Source organism: Odocoileus virginianus, chromosome 9 (genome assembly GCF_023699985.2).
Source record: "Odocoileus virginianus isolate 20LAN1187 ecotype Illinois chromosome 9, Ovbor_1.2, whole genome shotgun sequence".
Lineage (NCBI taxonomy): Eukaryota > Metazoa > Chordata > Mammalia > Artiodactyla > Cervidae > Odocoileus > Odocoileus virginianus.
In genome coordinates, this window is record NC_069682.1 from 14,450,321 (window position 1) to 14,472,341 (window position 22,021).

Genomic DNA, 22,021 nt, shown 5'->3' on the forward strand with positions numbered 1-22,021 from the left:
CCACAATGTTTTAAATTTTCTTTAAAAAGATTCAGTCATAGGCATTCCATCTGAAATTCAATTGCTGGCCCATTGCCCGCTTTCCCCACCAGCAGCTTGCTGGTTCTGCCCCGTCAGTAAATGTATTCCCTCTTATGGAGCCCCAGGAACTGAGGGGTCCCCTTCAAAAACCAGGATGGACTTGAAGAGTGGGGTGGTTAGAGCTCCCCATCTTCCCTCCGGCCTACTGTTCTTTTTTTTTTTTTCATTTATTTTTATTAGTTGGAGGCTAATTACTTTACATCATTGCAGTGGTTTTTGTCATACATTGAAATGAATTAGCCATGGATTTACATGTATTCCCCATCCCGGTCCCCCCTCCCACCTCCCTCTCCACCCGATCCCTCTGGGTCTTCCCAGTGCACCAGGCCTGAGCACTTGTCTCATGCACCCAACCTGGGCTGGTGATCTGTTTCACCCTAGATAATATACATGTTTCAATGCTGTTCTCTTGAAACATCCCACCCTCGCCTTCTCCCAGAGTCCACAAGTCTGTTCTATACATCTGAGTCTCTTTTTCTGTTTTGCATATAGGGTTATCGTTACCATCTTTCTAAATTCCATATATATGTGTTAGTATACTGTAATGGTCTTTATCTTTCTGGCTTACTTCGCTCTGTATAATGGGCTCCAGTTTCATCCATCTCATTAGAACTGATTCAAGTGAATTCTTTTTAATGGCTGAGTAATATTCCATGGTGTATATGTACCACAGCTTCCTCATCCATTCGTCTGCTGATGGGCATCTAGGTTGCTTCCATGTCCTGGCTATTATAAACAGTGCTGCGATGAACATTGGGGTGCACGTGTCTCTTTCAGATCTGGTTTCCTTGGTGTGTATGCCCAGAAGTGGGATTGCTGGGTCATATGGCAGTTCTATTTCCAGCTTTTTAAGAAATCTCCACACTGTTTTCCATAGTGGCTGTACTAATTTGCATTCCCACCAACAGTGTAAGAGGGTTCCCTTTTCTCCACACCCTCTCCAGCATTTATTGCTTGCAGACTTTTGGATAGCAGCCATCCTGACTGGCGTATAATGGTACCTCATTGTGGTTTTGATTTGCATTTCTCTGATAATGAGTGATGTTGAGCATCTTTTCATGTGTTTGTTAGCCATCTGTATGTCTTCCTTGGAGAAATGTCTGTTTAGTTCTTTGGCCTATTTTTTGATTGGGTCATTTATTTTTCTGGAGTTGAGCTGTATATTTTTGAGATTAATCCTTTGTCTGTTGCTTCGTTTGCTATTATTTTCTCCCAATCTGAGGGCTGTCTTTTCACCTTGCTTATAGTTTCCTTTGTTGTGCGAAAGCTTTTAAGTTTCATTAGGTCCCATTTGTTTATTTTTGCTTTTATTTCTAAAATTCTGGGATGTGGGTCATAGAGGATCCTGCTGTGATTTATGTCGGAGAGTGTTTTGCCTATGTTCTCCTCTAGGAGTTTTATAGTTTCTGGTCTTACATTTAGATCTTTAATCCATTTTGAGTTTATTTTTGTGTATGGTGTTAGAAAGTGTTCTAGTTTCATTCTTTTACAGGTGGTTGACCAGTTTTCCCAGCACCACTTGTTAAAGAGGTTGTCTTTTTTCCATTGTATATCCTTGCCTCCTTTGTCGAAGATAAGGTGACCATAGGTTTGTGGATTTATCTCTGGGCTTTCTATTCTGTTCCATTGATCTATATTTCTGTCTTTGTGCCAGTACCATACTGTCTTGATGACTGTGGCTTTGTAGTATAGTCTGAAGTCAGGCAGATTGATTCCTCCAGTTCCATTCTTCTTTCTCAGGATTACTTTGGCTATTTGAGGTTTTTTTGTATTTCCATACAAATTGTGAAATTATTTGTTCTAGTTCTGTGAAAAATACCGTTGATAGTTTGATAGGGATTGCATTGAATCTATAGATTGCTTTGGGTAGTATAGCCATTTTGACAATATTGATTCTTCCAATCCATGAACACGGTATATTTCTCCATCTGTTTGTGTCCTCTTTGATTTCTTTCATCAGTGTTTTATAGTTTTCTATGTATAGGTCTTTTGTTTCTTTAGGTAGATATACTCCTAAGTATTTTATTCTTTTTGTTGCAGTGGTGAATGGTATTGTTTCCTTAATTTCTCTTTCTGTTTTCTCATTGTTAGTGTATAGGAATGCAAGAGATTTCTGTGTGTTAATTTTATATCCTGCAACTTTACTGTATTCGTTGATTAGCTCTAGTAATTTTCTGGTAGAGTCTTTAGGGTTTTCTATGTAGAGGATCATGTCATCTGCAAACAGAGAGAGTTTCACTTCTTCTTTTCCTATCTGGATTCCTTTTACTTCTTTTTCTGCCCTGATTGCTGTTGGCCTACTGTTCTTGCAGCCCTTTAGTCCCGATGGAAGGGACCACCCTGAAATCTCCACCTGGGAAAGTAACAAGCCTTTTATGGCTGCTCCCAAACTTCAGAGGGGAGGACACACTGTGCCTTGCTCCTGGGCTCCTAGAATGCTTGCTAAGACCTTCTCACCCTGCTAAGCATCTTGTGACCCGGGGACAACTACAGGGTCACCCCAGCAAGAGTCCAATTTCCCTCTTTTGCTGTGCTCCAGTCTCCATAAGTGACTGTCTTAAGACTCTCCTCAGACTTGGCTTCAGGGATTAAAGGTACCTCATCCCTCATCCTCTCTGTGGCAGGCAGAATTCTAAACTGGCCCCCAAGATTCCAGCCCCTTGAAGCATGAGTGGAGCCTGTAGATATGCTTGGATGTCACCTCTGTGATTATGCCACATTTTATGGCAAAAGGGGTTCTGTGGATGTAAAGTCCCTCATCAGTCGACGTGGAGAGAATTAGAAAGGAGATGGTCTGGGGCGGCCAGAAAGGGAATGTATTCTGCCCCTGCCTCCAGTCCCCTATGGGGGGAGCTTCCCCCCATAGTGGGGAACCAGCTTCCCACTGTGAATACTAACTGCACCTCCACAAAGCTTAGGACCCGCAAGCTTCCTGGTTTGAAAATGGGGTTGAGAGTGTGGATGTCAGAAGGGCCAGTTCTGAAGCGTCAATTGTCAATAAGTCTTGAGGAGGGGCTTAGTTCCTAGTGACGTCTTCAACTGGGAGTGTAAGAGATAACAAGTATTTTGGCTCTCAGGGCAATTTTAGGACAAGAAGGGGGAAAAAAATCTCACATTTTATCACACAGTGAATGGAAGCATTTGGTGTAATTTCCTTTTTCTTTTCCTATTGTGACTCTCTGTAGAGAGAATACTTTAAATCCTATTTAAAAATCTTGAAATTGAAGTAAAATATTTTTAAGCTTATCAAAGAACTGCCAGTTTGATTTTCCCCATCCTTTCCTCCACCAATATTGTCACTTGGGAATACAATTGAGACCCAGTGTCGGAGCGCCTGGTCACATCCAGATGGTCCTGAAGGAATCGAGTTATTGAATCCGTAAAGCTGGGGACAGACCTGGACCGCACTGTCCGGCTAAGTGGTCAACGACCCTGCTTGGTGATTCCTCTGACTCTCTGACTGTAACACTAGGCACATCTTGCTCCCTTGAAATCAGAGAATCAACATCCTTAAGTTAAGGGTCACTTCAAAGAAGAAGTTATGGCTTGGTCACTGTGATCAGCCCTCAAACTTAGAAACTGGGTGCAATGAAATCCTTTCACTGAAATTGTTTTAGGAGAATTCAACTTAGCAGAAGGTAACACAAGCTACAAATGTTAAGTATTCCAATGCACTGTACTTATCTCTCCTTCCAAATGTCCCTGACACAAACAGGACTGGGTCTCACTGGGTCCTGGCTCAGAGACCCACCCGAGGCCAGTTTCAGCCATATTCAAATCTCCTGAGAATAAGGTTCACTCCAAAAGCATTCCTGAGGAGTAGAGGCATTAGTGAAGTTTGAGGGGAGATGGAGAGGGTTAAAAGACACTGCATAGGAAACTTCTACAAGGCTCTCCTATCCCCCGGCTCCCCAGACACCCACGGGTTCCCGGAGTCATTTCCAAAACCCTGCTGGCTTTGCAAATTCCATCTGCAAACCAACAGCTAGCCAGATAACAGGAGAAGCAAACAAAGTTGTCCATGGCCAAATTTAGACCAACCATGAGTCCTCAGGCTTATCTCTGGGAGGGATACCATTCACCTTACCATTGTTTTATTTACGGAATCACTTCTACTCTATTTGGGGATTCATAGACAGATGGTGACCAACTAGTTTAGCATTGGAGTCTCGTCTGTATCCCCCAAACCCTCCTGGACCATAAATTCCCCTTGGACAGGGAACTCATCCATACTGCTCTCTGTTGCACCTCCTGGACTTTACCCTTCATAACACTTGGCACATAAGAAACCACAAATTATTTCTGGATGAAGAATCAATGGGCTCCATACATCCTCTCTTCCTGTTTGGACCTCGGTCACTTGGCGGGTCCTGAAGCTCGAATGAACAGCACTTCTTCACCATGAATCTTTTTAGAACCTTGCTTCTCTTTCAGACTTATTGAATTTAGATGTAATTTATTTACCATCTTCTTCCATATTTGTTTCTTCCACATGTGTTTCTCCTTCAGAATATTGACCTGGAAAACAAACAAGGTAACACATGATCCATTTGCTTTCAGGAAGTATGGGACCACTTTATTATTATCTTTTAAAGTTTTTCTTGAAATCACCACCAAAAGCCCTCCAGGTTGTAATTTCCTCATTGGTAGAATAATTTCTTTTTATAAATCAAGAAATTTCACTAGCAAGTCATCCTTGAGGTATATCAATCTCCTTCTATTCCTTCCTTCTATCATCTATCACCTATCATCTACCAAATATTTAATGACTCTTTGATATAAGCCAGGTTCTATGCTATGCACATTGGCATTTATTGTCTCAAAAAGATGTGTATGCCTGTATTGATTTATAAAAGTAATGCAGAACCAGAACAGAATATTTGGGACACATACAATGCTAAAAATAAGAATGACATGCTCACCACCAGAAAGAATGTCATCCTTTTGATATATTCACTCAGTTTTTTAATATATACACGCATTTTCCATGGCTGAAACAGTAATTTCACACAATTTTGTAAAGTTCTTTTTTCCCCTTTAGGTATTTTCTTGTGTTCATGAAAAATACTTCATTTTTAAGAGCTGCTTAATAGTTTATTAAGGAGCATGTGTGCATACTCGCAGTCAGACACGACTGAGACTGTCCCCTAATTTTGGACTTTTTTGGTTGTTTATAATTTTTTGACATTATTAAAAAGGAGACTGCACAAATTTTTGCACTCATCTCTGATTATTTCTATAGAATCCCTAGATATGGAACTATAGGGCCAAAGTATACAAATATTTTTACAGTAAAAGTTATATCAACTTATGTCCCGCCAATAGTATATAAAACTTTCCATTTCATTGCACTCCTGCCACTACTAAATGTTAGAATTAAATTCTTTTCTAATATAATAGATGTGAATATTGCTTACTATTTTAATTTTAAATTACTGGATAAACCAAACACTTTAAAATATAATTACATGGGAATTCCCTGGTGGTCCAGTGTCTAAGACTCCATGCCCTTATTGCTGAGGGCACAACTGTGATCCCTGTTTGGTGAACTAAGATCCCACAAGCCCCACAGTGTGGTCGAAATAAATAAATAAATTTTAAAATTAAAAATATATCATGACACATACACACTAATCATTTTTATTTCCTCTTTAAGAAAAATTTTCCATTGAATTATTAGAGTTTTCTTAACAATGTGTGTGTACTCTTGTATTGAGGATGAAATGAACTGCCAGTTTTTTTTTTCTTTTCAAATTTTGCTTACAATATTTTTAGTTAGTTGTCAGAATTTTAAAACTCTCATGTAATGTGGTCTATTGGTCGTTTCCTTTATGATTTTTTCATTTCTTTTATTCCCTCATCTTGAGGTTACATAAATATTTCCTAAATTTTCTAGTTTTAAAGTTCTTTAATGTAGCTGAAATTTCTTTTAACACATAATGAAAGTTACATTACTAGTTACAAATTACAAATTACATAACGAAAGTTACAAATTACTAGTTTCTTAAGTCAATTTATTGAGAATCTGTCCCTTTTTCATTTATTTTAGATGACTCCATCACATATTAAAAATCTACACTATATTGACTTTTTACTATATTGACCCAGTGTCTTTTTCTGAGTCATCTACTCCATTTTATCATTTATATCGTTAAATATATACTAACATTCTATTTGTATATGCTAACATTCACTTTATTATTTATACTATGTTTAACTAACAAGTGGGGAAATTTCCTGTATTTTTCTTCACTTTCATTATTTTCTTAACATTTTTCATCTGCTACTTGTTCAAGTTAACTTTAAAATAATTTTGTTTTAGCCTCCTAAGGTAGATTTAACAGCTTCATCATACGAGTAAGAAACTGAATCTCAAAAGGAATACGTAGTTCAAGTTTACACATATTCTAAATGGAAGAGGCATAAATCAAAAACATGTCTTCTGGAGAATTCCCTGGTGGTCCAGTTGTTAGGAATCGGTGTTCCCACTGCCAGGTCCGAGTTCAATCCCTGGTTGGAGAAACATGATCCTTGCAAGCCGCACAGTGCAGCCAAAAAAAAGAGAGAGAGGGAGAACCATGTCTTTTGGTATCTCCCCTTTTAGCTCTAAAATGCTATAATTTTTTAATAAAGAAAACTCTTGAAATTTATTTTCTGTTCTTTCCCATTTCCTGTCTACCTCCCTCTAGTGGTCATTACAGATATTGCCGTTTCTCAAGCCAGTTCGCACAGTACTCATTTTAATTCTAAAAACCATTAGCTTACATTTTAAAAGTTTACTTAAAAGTGTTCAACTTGGGAGAAGGAAATGGCAACCCACTCCGGTATTCTTGCCTGGAGAATCCCATGGACAGAGGAGCCTGGTGGGCTACATTAGTCCATGGGGTCGCAAAGAGTCGGACACGACTGAGCGACTTCACTCACTCACTCAAAGTCTGTTTGCCACAAATCATTTTCATTTTTTATATCTTAACTTGGGTTGGATGTTTTTCTTATTTAGTAATTTTTGCTACTTGTTTAGATATAGTGATAACTTTGGATTTCAAAAAAAAAAAAGAAATATCTCAAAAGTATATTCAGACAAATCTGTATGAAATAAAAATGAAGCAGTTTTTGTGAAAATAAATAAATAAAATTAAATTTTTTAAAAAGTGTTCAACTTATACAAAGGTAATAAGAATAATCATCTAATATTTGGGGCCCTGTATCACCGGTGTTTTCTTAGCAAAGACCAGCCTCAAAAGAATTCAGTAAAAAGTCAAGTGAACAGAAAGCAGAGTTTTGTCAGTATCATGGATTTTAAAGTAGTAAACATTGCAGGTCCATAACCCTACAGGTGTTTCTTTGCTCTTTTCTCCACTGATGTTACCCAAGTACTTTTAAATTAAAAAAAAAAAAGTACTTTTAAGAATAGTAATCTTTTAATTCCCCCTCTAACCCGTTTTTTGCTTTCTTATTTCTTATTTTACTTTATGTTCTTTCTCACCTTCTAACGCCTTTGCGTATGTTCAGTTGGCACAGAGGTGCGTGGACAGGGGTGCAGAGGACTCAGGTTCTCACACTGGGCCCTGGCCAGTTCTGCACCAGCCCCAAAGACGGCAGCCTGCTTGAAATTCCCACAAGGCTCAGTTCCCAGTTAGCAGGGCTGGCTTCATCCCCTACTGCCTTGGTTGAAACCTCAAGTCTCATTTTCTCCCTGTTCATTTTTTGTCCCCTTCCCACCTTTTTTGTTTGCCTTTTTCTTTTCCCTTTCTTCCTTCCTAATCCTATCATCCTTCAATTTCTTTCTCCTCATATTTCCTCTTCACCTGGAAGATGATACCATGTAAAATTTAATTTGTACACACAACATAATGTGTACTTTATAATAACTAAGCTAAGCATATGCATATGCATCATAAAAGTTTAACCAAGCTAAGAAAAACAACAACCAGTAAAGAGGAAAAGAAAAATTCTGGGAAGCACTTATCATAATGTCTTTTTAAAATCTGAATTTATGAAAGATAGAGGTTGCCTATATTACCTCCCACCCGTGGCTATTTAATATTTTTTTTTACCAAGCCAATTCATCATAAATATATTAATGTTTAACAATATGGTACAAAAGAGGAAATAAAAAGAACATGGACAGAAAGCTTAGGTGCATTATTTAAGGAGGATTAAGGACTTAAGTCTCTTCTGGATTTGGTTCAGAAAGGGGGGGTAATAATACTTGCCTAATTAAGTAGTAAGTGGGGTAGATTAAAGTGTTTGTAAACATTAATTAAAGATGCAGGGAGTTAGATGAGGCCAATGTGTTATTAGTGAAAAAGTTTTCTTCCCTTTAATCAGGGAAGGGCAAAGAAATGATATCAGGCCTAAGGAATTAAGGCTCACCCTAAGTGTCGCCAGTGACTCAGTCATGCTTCGCCATCAACCACTTCCTTCCTTAGCTTTCTGTAAAATGGGGATAAGCACATCAGCACTCTGAAATACGGGGTTTTATCATATCTGCCATTTGAGTACATCTCAAACCCTGCAATAAAACCCCGTAACTTTTGCTTTCTCCCGTCGTACAGGGTTGTCCCACCCCATTCACTTCCACCAGCATTAATTTCATTTCCACCAACTTACAAAAGGCTTCCACAACCAGCTAATAACCTCGGTGGACATTTCCACGGTGACAAAGGAGAAACGACATCGAGCAACGGGGTCAAAACCTCTTGGACGCGTTTCTTCGCCTCCCTGAACCTCCGTTTTCCTCTTCTGTAAAATGCGGATGAGAAATCAGGCAGCTCTTCTAAGGATTTAACGAAATTATGTGTGTCCATTAAATGCCTTGTCGGAGGCTAATAAAAATTTGATTCGTGATAGTTATTATCGCTAAATACAAAATAACCTCTCAAAGCTGACTATAGGAGGAGGAAAAAAATGTTCCGTTTCATTCAGACTTTCAAATGCAAATCCCTATGTTTCCTCTAGAGATGGGGCTGGGGGTTCACTCATATCGGACGAACTCAAACCTGGCACCGACACCAACGACCCGTGCCGGAGGCGGCTGCCTTGCAGCACCGGCGCGGGGACTGGTCCCTTTAAATGTCCCGGGCACGCGCCCTGTGAGTTTGGGGAGCGGGACAGCCAAGACCCCGCGTACGAGCGGGGGAGCGCGTACGAGCACGCGTGGCGGCGCGGCGCAGAGCGCGCAGCCGGGTATGCGCAGGAGCGAGCGCCCCGCCGGGAGCGCGCGACAGGGGGCGCGCAAGAGCGCGCGCGCGGCGGGGCGGCCCGGGATGGTCCGCGAGGTACGCGCGAGCAGAGAAGCGAGCGGGCGGCGCGGGCGCTCGGCTCCCGGTCCGCAGTCAGGGTGGGCTCCAGCGGTCCCCGGGGAGGGCGCTCCTGCCAGGTGAGTGCGGACTTCTTTATCCCGGACAGGGTGGGAGAGCGGAAGAGCGTCCTGGCAGCGGATCCCTTTGCCCCGCACGACAGTGAACCCGGTGGCGTTTGGAGCCGATCGCTGGAAGTCGGGGTTCGGGTGGGGTCCTAGGGGTAAGGGCGACCCCCTTTCCTAGTGAGTCAGCGGCTTGGGCTTCCCGCGTGTCCCTGCCGGTGCGGTGCTGGCAGGGATCTCTTCCAAAGCGCGTTCTTCGGTTCTTTCGCATCTCGTCCCTTGGAAGTTAGGAACGACTCTGGCGCCATCCGAGGGGCTGTCGTCGGCCCGGTGGCCTCTCACCCAGGAAACTCGGGACCTCCCTCGGGATCCCTGGGGTAGGCGTGCGCCCGGCTCGGGGTCGGTGGGGAGTACGCGTGGCTTTCTGACTCCGAGGCTGCCCTGGCGGGGGGCGGGGGGTCGCATGGTGATCAGTGGCACGTTTCTTGCTTTGCTCGCTGAGCGGTCCGGGGTTGTCCCAACACTCCTGCCCTGGCCCCTCTGCCCTCCTCGGAGTAGCCGCAGCGGCTGTCCAACTCCCGGGGCACTGTGTCCCTTCCGCCGCAGGCAGGAGGGCTAGAATCTCATATTGGCAGGAGGTGGCCGAAGCCACCTGTTAAACTTGGGTCCTGCGCAAAGTGACCAGTGGATTTCCGTCCCCACCCCTGCTCCCCAGACCCTGACCCCCAACAGGTAACTGAGTCACGCGGGAAACGGGTAGGAACTGCCCGTGAGCCGGGGCGCGAGGGATTAAAAAAGAGAAGACTTTGTGGCTAATGTGGTGCAATTTAACAAAAGGCAATAAAACAAACTCCAGTATTTCTCCAAGGCTTTGAAAGTTTCCCAGTATTGTTTTACGGAGTCTAAATTTAAGCATCTAGCCTTTTTTTTTTTTTTTAAACCGCAGAAACTAACCTCAGAAAACATTTAACTCTTTGCCAGGACCCACTTGGTGCAAAGTGAAAATTCACAGGAAAAGAAAATGATTTTTGTGCCTTTCCCCCTGCTAAATACAGTAGAACATTCAGGTCTGTTGCTGGAGACTGTAGGAAGAAGGTTCCTCTGGCTCTAATTTTCATTGAGAACTACTTTTTTTTAAAAAAATCTGTATTTCTGGAAGTTATAGAAACACCAAATCAGATATAAGTGTAAGGTCACAGGAGAACCTAAGTTTATTAAAGATGCTTTTCTTTAAGCACTACATTCTTACTGCTCTAGCATGCACTGAAAAAAGTCTGCCCTCAAAGCTCAGTGTCTGAATGTTAGATTGTTTTTCTAGGTGGAGGAGGTAGTTTGGTTTATGAGACCAATGTGGAAATACAAACAAATGCCCTATTTACTTGGGATTGGGTGGGAAGGGTGGAAGTTGTCAAAAATCTCTCTTGCCAAACCTGACAGTGTATGTATGGAATCTTGTGTATTTTCTTGCTCAGACCTGTGATGGCCATTTTTAAGGGACTGGGTATATGCCTTCGTAACAGCACTTCAGAGGTTTTTTTACATTTGGGAGGGGGCAAGATATTGGATGCTGATAATTTAAAAGTAACACATTTTGTCCTTTAGTAGAAATCAGAAAGCCAAAATCAGATTATTTAGAGAAGTCTGGAAAGAAGAACAATGATTTTAAGAAAATATGAGGGCGTTTGGCTCCACGTTGACTCTTTGAGGCGATGGGCAGGATTTGCCTGTTTTAGTGCCAGGCCCTGGTTGTTCGTGGGGCTTCCCTGGTGGCTCAGAGGGTAAAGAAACTCTGCCTGCAATGCAGGAGACCGGAGTTCGGTCCCTGGGTTGAGAAGGTGCCCTGGAGAAGCAAATGGCTGCCCACTCCAGTATTCTTGCCTGGGAAATCCCATGGACAGAGGAGCCTGGCGGGCTTCAGTCCATAGAGTCTCAGAGTTGGACATGACTGAGCGACTAACACACCGGGTGATCATAAATTAATTCAGCAATATTTGCAAGCTTGTCTGACCACTTACAATGTGCTGAGCGCTGAACTAGTCATGGAACACACCAACACACCTAGATAACAGTCACTCGACCCAAACTGATTAAAGCCAGATCAAGTAAAGCCTTCATCGGGAGCTGAAGATACACCTGGCCCCAGTTCCAAAGTTCTCAGACACCTTAGGAGCCTGCGGTTGGCACCCTGTGTTGATTGTCAAGATCATCTCAAATAACTACAAGAGATAGAGCTGAGCCTTGAAGCCTGGGGGAAAGAGGGGAAAGGCTTAGGTGGTGCAGAGCTGAGAACAGGGCATCCTCTGGAACAAAAGTTCAAGTGCATCTTACCCACTCGGTTGTGGACGGCTGCCAGTGGTACCGGGACATCCTAGGAGCATCCCAGAACCTGAGCCTTTGCTGGTAGAGGGCGGCTTTTCCTTTCAGTTTCCACTGCCCTCTCTGTGGCAGTGGTGGTGGCTTCACCGCTGCCTGCGTGCTCTCAGGACGACGGGCTGGGCAGCTCTACCCCTGGGGCCCTGCAGCCTTCCCCTCTTGAATCTGGGTGGGTCAGCTCCTGTTCACATTAGCACAATGGCGTCAGGACCGTGCAGTCCCCAGAGCAGCCTCTGTAGAGAACCACCCTGAAGCTGCACTTCTCAGCAGTGCTGTTGTCCCCCTCCCAAACCTGCAGCATTAATCTTGAATCGTGTTCAGAGGAAGTAGGTGCTAGGTTTATAATCCATGCAGTGTGGATCCAAGGTTAAGAAATGTGCGGGGCAGAACATGCTGCCTTATTGAATAGCGATGTGATTGTTCCATACAAACTTGTATCTTCCGACTGGATGTTTGCGAATACCTACCACTCAAGACTTGGTTCTTTCTCTCCCTTTGGTAGTAAAAAACATAGAACAGTGAGTTTATCATTTTAGAGTGTACAAATCAATGACATTAAGTGCATTCACATTATATGTGTTTGCGAAGCGTGTTTTCTTTCATTTTGTTCTGTAGAGCTCTAAGATATCCGTTAAATGAACTTCACTGAAATCCTGTGTTTGTTGCTGTTGCTTGTTTCTCTGTCATACGTCTCCCTTCACGTTGGTTAGCATCCAGTTGTGATGACTGAGTGCCGTGCTGTGCTCAGTCGTGTCTGACTCTGTGACCCCATGAACTGTAGCCCGCCAGGCTTCTCTGGCCATGGGCTTTTCCAAACAAGAATTCTGGAGCGGGTTGCCATTTCCTGCTCCAGCAAATGAACTTTATTAATTTCATCATTTCTCACTAACTTTGTGTGTGCTTAGCATGTCAATAGTTGAGAGAGGTGTATTGAAAGATCCCACTATAAGTCTTTGTTGATATCTCCTTATATTTGAGCTTAAAAATATTCTGAGACTATGTGTACATACAACTTTCTATTTTCATTTCTAACTATGCATCTGTAAATTTATATTGTTAGACATACACTGTCTAACAGGAATTGAATTTTTATTATCACATAGTTACTTTTATCACTAGTGAGGATTTTTGCCCTAAAGTCTATTTTGTCTGATGTGGTATAGGAAGAAAGAGAAGTGAAGTCACTTAGTTGTGTCCGACGCTTTGTGACTCTGTGGACTGTAGCCCACCAGGTTCCTCCATCAATGGGATTTTCCAGACAGGAATACTGGAGTGGGTTATCATTTCCTTCTCCAGGGGATCTTCCCAACCTAGGGATCGAACCTGGGTCTCCCGCATTGCAGGAAGACCCCTTACCGTCTGAGCTACCAGAGAAGTCCCTGATGCAGCATAGCCAGAAGTGATCTTTTCATTGTTACTGTTGTTAACATTTCCTTGATATATCTCCCTGTTTTAAAATTTCTCTTTCAAGCATCTTTGCGCTCAGTTGCTCAGTCATGTCTGACTCCATGGACTGTAGCCCTCCAGGCTCCTCTGTCCATGGAATTTTCCAGGCAAGAATACTGGCATGGGTTGCCATTTCCTACTCCAGGGGATCTTCCCAACCCAGGGATCGAACCTGGGTCTCTTGCGTCTCCTGCATTAATAGGCAGATTCTTTACTGCAGTATAATTGACATTCAATAAACTGTAGTACATTCACAATGTTTTGCAACCATCACCACTATCCAGTTCCAGAACTTTTTCATCGCCACAGAAGGAAAATCCATACCTGTTAAGAGGTCAATCTCTATTTCCTTCCCTGCTTCAGCCCCTGGCAGCCACCAATCTGCTTTCTGCCTCTGTGGATTTATTTGTCTTTTGGGATATTTCATACCAGTAGACTTAAACAATGTATGTCTGGCTTCTTTTACTTACAGTGCTCTCAGGATTTATCCATTTGTAGCATGAATCATTACTTCATTCCTTTTTTGTGGCTGAGTAATATTCCATTGAGTTGGATATATCATAGTTTACTTATTCATTATCAGCATGGACAGTTGAGTACTTTCTACCTTTTGGTTTGTGAGTAGTGAAGTTACAAGGAACCTCCAAACTGTTTTCCGTGGTAGCTGCCCCATTTAACATTCCCACTAGCAATGTTTGAGGATTCCAGTTTCTCCACATCCTCACCAACACTTGTTGTTTTCTGCGTTTTTGTTTTTATTGCCACTCCAGTGGTCATGAAGTGGTGTCTGATTGTGGTGTTGATTTGCATTTCACTAATGACTAATAATGATGAGCATCTTTTCATGGACTTAGTGACCACTTCAAGATTTTCTCTGGAGAAAACTCTGTTCAAGGACTTGATTCTCTTTTGTATTAACTTTTCTATCACCAGCATCTTTGGAGTGAGTAAGAGTAGGTTTTTTTTTTTTTTAATATTTATTTATCTGGCTGTGTCAGTCTTAGTTGTAGCATACAGGCTCTCTAGTTGTGGTGCATGGGCTTAGCTGCCCTGTGGTATGTGGGATCTTAGTTCCCTGACCAGGGATCCAGCACAAGTTCCCAGAATCGGAAGGCAGATTCTTAACCACTGAACCACCAGGGAAGTCCCAAGAGTACTTTCTCTTATAAAACTTGGTTTGTATAGTATGTTCCTTCTCAAACCCTCATTCTGTTGTTTGGCTTCATTTCTTTTTCCGTTTTCTCTTTTCAGCTTCTGCTGCATCTCCCAGAAGACTAGTTGTCCAGCTGGTGCTTTGAAATATTTAACTTTCTACCTATTCTAGTTATCTGAAGGCCTGGTCTGTTCATTCAGCAGTATTTGTAGGCTGTTGGGGCACCTGCCATGTTCTGGTCACTGAATTGTCCCTGGAGATACAAACCTACCACCCCTCATACCCTTCTGTTTTAGATGTTTGCAGATTACATTTTATTTTACTTTCTTTTTTTCATTCCAAAAACTGTTTCAATTAATTTTTATTGGAGTACAGTTGCTTTGCAACACTGTGTTAGTTTCTGCTGTAATTTTTTTTTTTAATTAACCAATTAATAGAGCCTGGCCCAGGGAAAAAGAACAGTACTTAACTCTCTCCACCAGAGGTTTCAACACCAAATAGCTGTGTAACCATCAGGTTCACCACTTTACCTTTGTGGACCTCAGTTTCCTGGTCTGTAAACCTGGGGGCAGGACTAAGTGACTTCTTTGGCCCTCTCAGACCTGGAAACTGGAGATGATACACTCATGTTTCACCACAGCTCTCCCCTACAAACCTAATTCTCTGAGTATATGTAAAGTCGTTCTTTTTGTATAGCTCACTTCAAGAAATTGTCTTGTGTGGAAAGACAAAAGATGGCTCTGTTCTAGTATACTCAACAGGTGAGTTTGGTCAGTTGCTGTTTTCCACAATGCACATTTGGCATTTTCTGTGAAGATCCCCAGGGTTCAAAGCGCTTTCATGAACACTCAAGCTCCTTCTGTGCTGGGCATACCTGGGAACGCAGATAGATGTCAGTGAATATGGTCCCAGCCTTCGAGAAACTTGTGACCTAGTGAGAGTGATACAGGTGTCAAGTGGAAGTCGATCTCAGAGGCCCACGCATCTTTTGGAAGCAGAAGTCAGAGATACCCTGACCTTTCAGGAGGTAATGTTGGAGCCAGGCCAACAAGTGCAGGACAGGAGGTTGTCCGAATGGTGAGCCATGGCTTTACTCATCATGCCGAAGAGTTTAGCCTTGAGTGTGGGGGCACGAACCATGACAGGTCGTGAGTGGCCGGGTTCTGCAGCGGAGGAGAGGTTTGTACGTACGCTGAGGCAGTAACCTGAAGTTGAGCGGGGTGGCCAAGGGTTGAGGAAGGGAGGCTAGAAAGATGAAAGAGATAAGATGGTACAGAGAAGGCGATGGTGCTGGAAACGTCTGATGTTGAGCAGAAGTTCTGGTGCAGAAAAAGTCTGAAAAGGCATTCCTCTAGAGTGGAAGGCTAACGCCTAAATCCAGCTCTCTCTGACCTCGGTTTCCTCATGTGATTTGTCCCCCACACGCGTCAAGAACCAGCGAGTTTGTTGACTCAGCTCCTGCTGAGCTTCACTTCATCCATCAGGTTGTAAAGTGTGTGCGACGTGAATCTGTTGTGTATTTTTTTCCCTCCCTGTCCATTCTTACTGTGAATGAATGTTGTGATTTCAGAGGTATTGTCTGAGGAGAAAGATTTATTAAAAAAATAAATAAATAACTCATAGTTCCAACCAGGCATGTAAAAGATCATTTTACACCAGGGCTCCCACACGGAACTCTGAGGAGCCAGGAATTGCGGGCTCATTTTTCTTATAATCCAGAGAACTGTTTTAAATCCCTTCCACACAATTTGCAGGATGAAGAGAGGAGCGCTGAAACATACACACTACCGTATGTAAAGTAGACAGCCGGGGGGAATTTGCCGTATGTTGCAGGGAGCCCAAACCCTGTGCCCTGCGACTACCGAGAAGGGTGGGATGGGCCGGGAGGTGGGGGGAGGTTCAAGTGGGAGGAGACACGTGCATGCCTGATTCATGTTGATGTAAGGCTGAAACCAACACAATATTATAAAGCAATTATCCTCCAATTAAAAATAAGTTAATTAAAAGGAAAAATATTTTAACATCAACGGGTGCTAAAGCCATACTGCAACGAGAACTGCATCTCAAGAACACTTTGCTTTTTTTACAGTGTTAATTATCAGTTCAGATCCAAAATCGTTACGTTAACCACGGGTATTCAACTATATTTTTGTTATCACTGATGGTGTTGTTTTCTTATTGATTTATTTATGGCTGTGCCAGGGCTTCCTTGCTGCCCAGGATTCTCTCTAGTTGCGGAAAGTGGGGGCTACTCTTCATTGCAGCGCTCGGGTTTCTCATCGCAGTGGCCACTTCTGTTGAGGAGCTCAGGCTCCAGGGCACATAGGCTTCAATAGTTGCATCACATCAGGTTAGTTGCTCCGCTGCACCAGGGATCCTCCCAGACCAGAGACTGAATTCCTGTCTCCTGCATTGCAAGGAGGATTCTTAACCACTGAGCCAACTGGGAAGCCCCAGCTATTTCTGACCCACGTCAGTGATTTGATCCACTAACTGTGGGCCAGATGCCTGACCCTTCCCTTCTCAAGCTCTGGAAGAATGTTGTCGGAGAACTTGAAAATTCACATAAAAATACAGCGTGTTTAATACTGTATTTCCTAACTAATTCTCATGTCAGTCTTGTTCTCCAAAGTGGTGGGGAACTTGACAGCTTCAGCAGCCAAGAGGTCTTTGTCAAATTTTGAGTAATTTGAGTAATTATCAAATTCCAGTGCTGATTCATTCAAGGTGCCAAGTTTTTTCCCAGAGAGTTTGATAAGCAGTCCTTGAAATGCTGACATCAGTATCACCTTGACTGTTCATTAGAGTCCTCCAGTTTTTTCAACAAACATTTGGTTGTCCACGTTTCTGTTTTCTTTCCTTTTTTTTTTTTCTTCAGTTTTTTTTTTTTTTTTTTAACTGAAACATTCAGGTGGCACTGGTGGTAAAGAATCTGCCTGCTAAGGCAGAAGACAAAGGAAACTAGGGTTTGATCTCTGCTTCGGAAAGATCCCCTGGAGAAGGAAATGGAAACCCTCTCCAGTATTCTTACCTGGAGAGTTCCATGGACAGAGGAGCCTGGCGAGCTACAGTCTGTGGGGTTACAAAGAGTCGGACACGACTGAGCACACACACAAATAGTTGATTTACAATATTGTGTTGGGTCCAGGTGGACAGCAGTGATTCAGTTATATCTACATACACATATATCTATTCTTTTCAGATTCTTTTCCCTTATGTTACTACAGAATATTTTGGAGAGTTCCCTGTGCTATACAGCAGGTCCTTGCTGATGATCTATTTTATATTTCTTGTTGTTGTTGAGTCACTCCATCATGTCAGACTGTTTGCGACCCCATGGACTGTAGCCAGCCAGGCTTCTCTGTCCATGGAATTCTCCAGGCTGGAATACTGGAGTGGATAGCCATTCCCGTCTCCAGAGGATCTTCCCCACCCAGGGACTGAACCCAGGTCTCCTGCTTTGCTTCCCAGATAGCTCAGTTGGTAAAGAATCTGCCTGCCATGCAGGAGACCCCAGTTCGATTCCTGGGTCGGGAAGATCCGCTGGAGAAGGGATAGGCTACCCACTCCAGTATTCTTGGGCTTCCCTGGGGGCTCAGCTGGTGAAGAATCCGCCTGCAATGCGGGAGATCTGGGTTTGATCTCTGGGTTGGGAAGATCCCCTGTAGAAGGGAATGGCAACCCACTCCAGTATTCTGGCCTGGAGAATTCCATGGGCTGAATAGTCCATGGGGTCCCAAAGAGTCAGACACAACTGAGCAACTTTCACACACTCCTGCATTGCAGACAGATTTTTTACGGCTGAGCCTTCGGGGAAGCCTATTTCATATTGGTTATCCCCATTTCTTGAAAAAGTCCTGAAAGCCCCTTATCTTTTCCCCTCTGTTAAAACTGGGGTAGGAGCCTGTGCCCACAGGCCTGGATTTACAGGGAGGGAGTTGAGTACTCTGTTCCGGGATTGCAGGGGGTGTCCAGGAAGAGTGCGGGCAGGGGGAAGCCTCTGGAGACGCAGGCACAGGGCTTGCAGAGGGACTGGAGAAGACGGGCTTCAAAGCTGGACGCAGTGGATGGACCCAGCAGGAGGTCCTGCGGGAGTTCTGCTCCCCTCCGGTTTGGATTTAAATCTGCTCAACCTGAGATAAGACATGTAAACCAGGTCTTGGCTTCCGGTCTCACCAGGTGTTGTAAATACCAGAGCTGGATGAACGTGCTCTCGGTCAGCTTTATTTTTGCTACAAGGAGGAATGAAAAACTCAGCCAAGAATTTTTTTTGAGCTTTCTCAGGAGAAAGAAAAAACATTATGAAACAATAAGGCATATTTATTTTGTCCAAGTAAGAAGTTCTTCGTTTTAGCACCTTGGAGTAGCACACAGTGGCTGCTCTGGCAGCATTTGCTGGATAAACAGAAAGCACACAGCTTGTTTAACAAAAAAAGAAGAACCTGAGCTGGGATTTTTCCTTCGATCTTTTTGTTTTTTAATTTGTCAAACAATCCAGAAACGCAGTAGGCATATGTTTAGTTGCTCAGTTGTGTGTGACACTTTGTGACCTCTTGGACTGTCAACCTGCCAGGCTCCTCTGCCCATGGGATTTCCCAGGCAAGCATCCTGGAGTGGGTTGCCATTCCCTTCTCTAGGGGATCTTCCCGACCCAGGGATTGAACCTGAGTCTCCAGCACTGTAGGTGGATTCTTTCCATTTTTTAAAAATGAGCTAAAAATATCAAAAATTGAAGTGTCTACCTTTGCAAACATTTCATCAGATGAAGCTAGATTTTCCTCCTGTTGATTATTCTTTTATGTTTGCTTCTTCCTAGGTCATTACTTTTTGTTATTAGTAGCGAACCTCAAATCTGGTTAACTTTGCCTTCTGGTGAGGATTTGTGTTGGGGAGGTCTGATTTCTGCCACCTCTGTTCAGTGGTAGTACACTGGGGTGGAAAGACTTCTCCCCTTGGGGCAGGTTAACCAGCCTACCTGGGTGAGGCCTCTGGTGTGAAAGTGTTTGCTTACATGTAGGTGAATCAATTACTTTCATGTGGCGTATGGCCTTAAGTAAATTAATTACTGCCTCCTATTAATAGTTGAAACTATTCACAACTGAGACGATCTGAAACCAACCCTTGTTCTTCTACATTTTTCAGTAAGAGCTTTTTTTTTTAATTAAAAAAAAAAAAAAAACCTCTAAATGAAAGCATGGAGATTCTTCTGGAGAAGTAAAACTGCCAGGCTTTGAAGTGTTTAATTGTCTTTAATACCCTTGAGTGCTAGTTAAAGAGTTTAAGGTCCTAAGTTCTTACAGAAGACATTTTCAGAAGTAAGGAAAAAACCCAACTCAGAGAAAAAGCAAAACTGTAGGAAAAGGATGCTAAACCACTGACCACGTCAACAATTTAAAATTCCAGACAGAACTAAGCCTCTGCCCTCAGCTCTCCCAGCAACTACAGTCTCTACCTGAAAAACATTTTCCTTTGATGTTCGGTGCTAGGATCTAGTCCTAGTTTGCTAGTTTTGCATAGTGAGTATTTTTAGAAGCATTCTTTTCAAGGCTTTTGTTATCTTGACATGGAGAAAGAGCCCCTACTAAAGAATAGTTACTACATATGTATTTTGCTTCAGCTGTTTGTTTCTGTGGCAGCCCATTTGGAAATTTCTTGTTGGTCCTGGTTACACCTGTGGATGTACACATGGGTGCATGCATCCTGATAACTTGTCACATGTTAATATCATGTCTGGTGTTATTGGTGTCAAGTTTTTAACAGATCATCATTTGTGCTTAAAGTTCTCCCCTCCTGCTCCACATTTGTCCTTGCTTGAAATCTCTAGGTTGACTGGGAGTAATTTCTCCTAAATTTCAAGGCTTTGGTCTCTGAATATGACAGAGGGATAAAGGGTGATTACCACAACGAGGTTAATGTGTCTAAAATGACTTACATGTTTAACTTTTCCTTTAGATCAAAGGTCTGTTTTAAGGACACTCTAATGGTTTTAGCGTTTTAAAATATAAATTCTGTGTTCATATCAGTACTGTTTATAATAGCCAAGACATGGAAGCAACCCAGGTACTCATCAGGGAATGACTTCATTAAGAAGATGTGATGTATATACAATATAATATTACTCAGCCACAAAAAAAGAGTTAAATACTGCCATTTGCAGCAATGTAGATGGACATAGGAACCAGAGATCAAATTGCCAATATCCGCTGGATCATTGAAAAAGCAAGAGAGTTCCAGAAAAACATCTATTTCTGCTTTATTGACTATGCCAAAGCCTTCAACTGTGTGGATCACAATAAACTGTGGAAAATTCTGAAGGAGATGGGACTACCAGACCACCTGACCTGCGTGCTGAGAAACCTGTATGCAGGTCAGGAAGCAACAGTTAGAACTGGACATGGAACAACAGACTGGTTCCAAATAGGAAAAGGAGTACATCAAGGCTGTATACTGTCACCCTGCTTATTTAACTTCTATGCAGAGTACATCATGAGAAACGCTGGGCTGGATGAAGCACAAGGTGGAATCAAGATTGCTGGGAGAAATATCAATAACCTCAGATATGCAGATGACACCACCCTTATGGCAGAAAGTGAAGAGGAGCTAAAAAGCCTCTTGATGAAAGTGAAAGAGGAGAGTGAAAAAGTTGGCTTAAAGCTTAACATTCAGAAAACTAAGATCATGGCATCTGGTCCCATCACCTCATGGGAAATAGATGGGGAAACAGTGGAAACAGTTTCAGACTTTATTTTTTTGGGCTCCAAAATCACTGCAGATGGTGACTGCAGCCATGAAATTAAAAGACGCTTACTCCTTGGAAGGAAAGTTATGACCAACCTAGATAGCATATTAAAAAGCAGAGACATACTTTGCCAACAAAGGTCTGTCTGGTCAAGGCTATGGTTTTTCCAGTGGTCCTATATGGATGTGAGAGTTAGACTGTGAAGAAAGCTGAGCACTGAAAAATTGATGCTTTTGAACTGTGGTGTTGGAGAAGACTCTTGAGAGTCCCTTGGACTGCAAGGAGATCCAACCAGTCCATCCTGAAGGAGGTAAGTCCTGGGTGCTCATTGGAAGGACTGATGTTGAAGCTGAAACTCCAATACTTTGGCCACCTGATGCGAAGAGTTGACTCATTGGAAAAGACCCTGATGCTGGGGGGGATTGGGGGCAGGAGGAGAAGGGGATGACAGAGGATGAGATGGCTGGATGGCATCACCGACTTGATGGACATGGGTTTGAGTAAACTCCGGGAGTTTGTGATGGACAGGGAGACCTGGCGTGCTGCGATTCATGGGGTCGCAAAGAGTCAGACACGACTGAGCAACTGAACTGAACTGAGATGGACATAGAGAGTTTTGCCTAGTGAAATAAGACAAATACTATATATCACTTATACATGGAATCTAAAAAATAATATAAATGCATGTAAATACAGAAACAGACTCACAGACATAGAAAACAAACTTATGTTTATCAAAGGTGGGGGCAGGGACAAATTAGAGGTATGAGATTAATAGATACAGACCATTATAGGATATACTGTATAGCACAGGGAATTATAGCATTTATTTTATAATAACCTATATGGAATTCTCCAGGCC

The 22,021-nt window shown here is 42.8% G+C and overlaps 1 protein-coding gene across 1 annotated transcript in view; it reads left to right on the top strand.

Annotated features, from left to right (window-relative positions):
• Positions 1-9,346: 9,346 nt before the first annotated feature.
• Positions 9,347-22,021, top strand: part of PROSER2 (proline and serine rich 2) — a 43,459-nt gene continuing 30,784 nt past the window's right edge. Inside the window, exon 1 of the mRNA XM_020893038.2 lies at positions 9,347-9,463. The gene's annotated coding sequence lies outside the window, so the exon portion shown is untranslated. The remainder of the gene's footprint in view (positions 9,464-22,021) is intronic.